The sequence below is a fragment of the Nyctereutes procyonoides genome, unplaced genomic scaffold (assembly GCF_905146905.1).
Source record: "Nyctereutes procyonoides isolate TBG_1078 unplaced genomic scaffold, NYPRO_anot_genome, whole genome shotgun sequence".
Lineage (NCBI taxonomy): Eukaryota > Metazoa > Chordata > Mammalia > Carnivora > Canidae > Nyctereutes > Nyctereutes procyonoides.
This window is the reverse complement of record NW_026575160.1, coordinates 2,594,248-2,598,674: the sequence shown is the minus strand read 5'-3', so window position 1 is coordinate 2,598,674 and position 4,427 is coordinate 2,594,248. Positions and strand designations below refer to the sequence as shown.

Genomic DNA, 4,427 nt, shown 5'->3' with positions numbered 1-4,427 from the left:
TTACCATCATAATTAATGAGCACACAGTGTTCATGGAGATTATTATGAATTTGTGTTCTCCAGATTCCATTCAGTATATATTCGCTGTAAGTTGCTTCCTTTCATGGGTCCATCATAACAGACATATCTTGGAAAAAGAGAGTCAAGTACATAACTGTATTACTATTGTTTCATATGGTCATAGAGCTCCCAACACATTATCCATTTTGAGAACATAGATAGCTCTTGAATGTATGTTGGTTGGGATGGCTATCATCCAGCTCACTTCCTGGTTCTTGTAAAAAAGCAGTTTCAGCAGAATGTTTCACTTCAAGTGCAACTGAGTCAAAGCCAAGGGAGTGATTATTCTTTTTCTCCAAGTCTTTCTCAGGCACCCAAATTATATTAGCATTTCCCTTTTGTTGTAACATATAACATTCCTTGACCCCTTCTGCCTAAGTAACAATCTCACCTTTCTTTGGTTTATCATTAATTTTTACCTAAACCTTTCCTGCTGAGATAGGATCAGGCACTAGTCAAGTCCATATTGCTAGTAGCAAAGTGAAATGTACCAGGACTTCCTCTTTTATTCCATTCCCAGTGGAATGGACAAATATACAGAGATGGTACTATCACACTTACTAGGCAACAAAATATTTGCTACCATCAATTCCAACTTGGCAAGGAAAGGGAAAGAAATAATCCATCCCATTAATTCTTTTGGAATTCTTTCAGTTAGGTTCTGATTAATAGACATACTTTCTTATTTTGGAATATTACCAGGATCTGGGACAGTGGCTGTAGTCTAGGGACCACTGGATCTGCTACTGAGAGAAAAAAAATGTGGTTATATGCATGAGAAGACTTGTATATAAGCTTCCGTATCATCCTTTATACTGTATTTCCCAATTTTAATACAAAAATGTAACAATTTATCTAAGAGATACATATCATTAGTGCTCTTGATATTCACTTGCAAAATATAAGGTTGGAAGTTTGTAGATTCATCCTTCAATATTTTGTCACTCTCCATCCTTTTAAACAGGTATTTTAATTGACCATATCAGTTATTAACCCACTACTGTAAGGGTGATAAGAAAGATAAAGTCAATTGAGAGTGCTGTTCCTATGTTTCTGAACCCATTGTTGCACTAGGTGAGTGGAGAAGTGAAGGCTTTGATCTGATGACCAATTAACTAGGAGGCCCAAACTGGTACAGTATTTTGTTTGTCCTGGTTCTTTTTGGTATTAGCAGAACTGGCTTCTTTTTATCTTAGTATTTTGATAGTATTAGCAGTACTGGTTTCAGTTACTGGGTATGGCAATCCAAACCCAGATTATAGATCAAGTCCTGTCAGTGTCCGTTGAAGTACCTCCCTCTCCAGGCAGCAATAGATAAAGAGCCAAATTAATGTACTTGCCAACTACTTGCTGGAAAGAGTAAACTGTACACTTTGCTTTTTCTGCTTTGTTAAAAGTTTGACTTTGGTAGGAGTCACCAGTATATGTCACCATTTGGCAAATCATTGAATGGTTGGAATTCTTTTGTGTCCATTCATGCCATGGACCTAGGTTGCCACTTCAAGAGATCAAAGTAGGGCATTAGCTGCTTGATTCCAATTGCCTTCAACTCCAGAATAGGGCTGTTTTGATAAGCATGCAAAACGTCTTACTTTGATTTTATCTCAGAATTTCCAGAAAGATTTTTTTTTAAGAGCAATATCTTATATAAGGATCTTTTCATGATCCATTTGGTCCATTTTACTGATCTATTTGGTCCATTGTAAGCCCAAGAGTTACTATACCCAAACAGTAGGGCTTTTTTTTGTTGTTGTTGTTGTTGTTGTTGTTCTTCTTCTTCTTCTTCTTCTTTTATTATTGCAAGAAACAGCCTGAGAATGTTACTACTTGCTAGATTCAAAGTACCTGACTTTACACTGAGTCTTGGACCTTACTTCTATAATCACCCTCTATAAAGCAGACCAAATGCCAACCTCTACAGGTACTTGATCTGAAGCATGCCCATTAAGCAACAGTAGCAGGCAAGTCCTTGGGCAGGTCTACAGTAGATCAGAGGAGGAAGAGATTATTTGTTTAGAATGGACCCTTTCTTGTAAATCCCTGGTTGGATGTTCTTGAATATATCATTTCTATTTAACCTCACAAGGGAACTATTTGAGCATCACCCTCTCTTTTAGAATGTTGTTCTGGAACCACCAATGGTGATAGGCATTTCACATCTTAATGTAGTCCAAAGGCTTTACTTACTTTGGCTGTCTGCATAGCTACCCAAGAAGAAGCCAGTAACTGGCTTTACTCAAAAGCAGTGTATCAGAGAGTTTCATCTGATAATTTTCTACTTCAAAAGACTAGAAGTCACCAGTAAGTAACAGTAGGTTTGAGAATTTGTAAGAGACTCCACTTGCCATGAGTGTAGGTTGCTAACATTTCTAATATCATTTCAAGTTTTTCTCGGGATGGTAGAGGCCATGTAGCATCACTGTTACTCTGAGGAGAGAACAGTCGGTAGCAGGGTACAAAAATGCAGAGCAATAAAACCTTTAACTTGGAGAAGCAAAACTATACTCCAAGGAAGCATCATCAGCATCACCACCAGCAGCACCACCAGCAACAACAGCAGCAGCCACCACCACCACCACCAATACCTGCAAACTGGCAACAAGCCAGCAGCCAAAATGAAGGCTTGACTATTGACCTGAAGAACTTTAGGAAACCAGGAGAGAAGACCTTCACCCAACGTAGCCGGCTCTTTGTGGGCAATCTTCCTCCTGATATCACTGAAGAAGAGATGAGGAAACTATTTGAGAAATATGGGAAAGCAGGTGAAATCTTCATTCATAAGGATAAGGGCTTTGGCTTTATCTGCTTGGAAACACGAACCTTAGAGGAGATTGCCAGAGTAGAATTGGACAACATGTCACTTCGTGGAAAGCAGCTGCATGTGCGCTTCGCCTGCCATAGTGTATCCCTTACCGAAACCTTCCTTAGTATGTTTCCAATGAACTGCTGGAGGAAGCTTTTCCGTCTTTGGCCAGGTGGAGAGGGCTGTAGTCATCACAGATGATCGAGGAAGGCCCTCAGGAAAAGGCATTGTTGAATTCTCAGGGAAGCCAGCTGCTCGGAAAGCTCTGGACAGGTGCAGGGAGGGCTCCTTCCTGCTAACCACGTTTCCTCGGCCTGTGACTGTGGAGCCCATGGACCAGTTGGATGATGAAGAGGGACTTCCAGAGAAACTAGTTATAAAGAATCAGCAATTTCACAAGGAGCGAGAGCAGCCACCCAGATTTGCACAGCCTGGCTCCTCTGAGTATGAGGATGCCACGTGCTGGAAGGCACTGATGGAGATGGAGAACCGCAGCAGGACCGAGGGGACGGCAACATCAAGGAAGTACATGAGGAGGAGATGGAGATGGAGGCTGCTCACCATGAGTACCAGGTCATGCTAGTGAGACAGGATTTGATGAGGCATCAAGAAAGCTTAGGAGGATGGAAGAGCTGCACAACCAAGAAGTGCAAAAACAAAAGCAACTGGAGCTTAGGCAAGAGGAGGAGCGCAGGCGCCGAGAGGAAGAGATGCGGCAGCAACAGGAAGAAATGATGCAGCAACAGCAGGAAGGATTCAAGGGAACATTCCCTGATGCGAGAGAACAGGAGATACGGATGGGGCAGATGGCCAAGGGAGGTGCAATGGGCATAAACAATAGAGGTGCGATGCCCCCTGCTCCAGTGCCAGCTGGTACCCCAGCTCCTCCAGGACCTGCCACTATGATGCCAGATGGAACCTTGGGATTGACCCCACCAACAACTGAATGCTTTGGCCAGGCTGCTACAATGGAAGGAATTGGGGCAAATGGTAGAACCCCTCCTGCATTCAACCGTGCAGCTCCTAGAGCTGAATTTGCTCCAAACAAACGTCGCTGATAATAATAAAAATGTCAATGTCTAGTTTCCCAAAAGCAGGACCCTTTTTGGACTAGCCAGAATTCTTCCCTGGAAAAGTGTTAGGGATTCCTCCCATTAAGTCTTCCTTGCCTGTACTTCTCGGAGGGAGTTTACTGGAGGCTGAAGGCAGGGGCGGGGAGGGGGCGGATATTTAACAAATCAGTTCTGTGTGGTATATCATTTAACTAATTGATTCTGTGTGGTGCATTCCTGAAGTCTTATGTGATTGTTGAGGGTCTTGGGGGGGGGGTGGAACCATGGCAAAATGGATCCAGTTAGAGCCCCCATTAATCTTGATCATTCCATTCTTGTCCATCCTGTTCTTTTTGCTTTCTCATTCTTATATCCTCCAACCCCATACACACTGCCACATACGCCACAAAAACAAACATCCCCCAATGACCTTAGCCCCATTCCATTCACTCACAGGTGAGAATTCAGGCAAATGTCCACAGAGGTCACAGACAACATACATATGATTCTGG

General features: G+C 42.5%; 1 pseudogene; it reads left to right on the top strand.

The window, feature by feature from the left end:
- The first annotated feature begins 2,521 nt into the window (after nucleotides 1-2,521).
- Nucleotides 2,522-3,921, top strand: LOC129502938 (non-POU domain-containing octamer-binding protein-like; annotated as a pseudogene).
- Nucleotides 3,922-4,427: the final 506 nt, after the last annotated feature.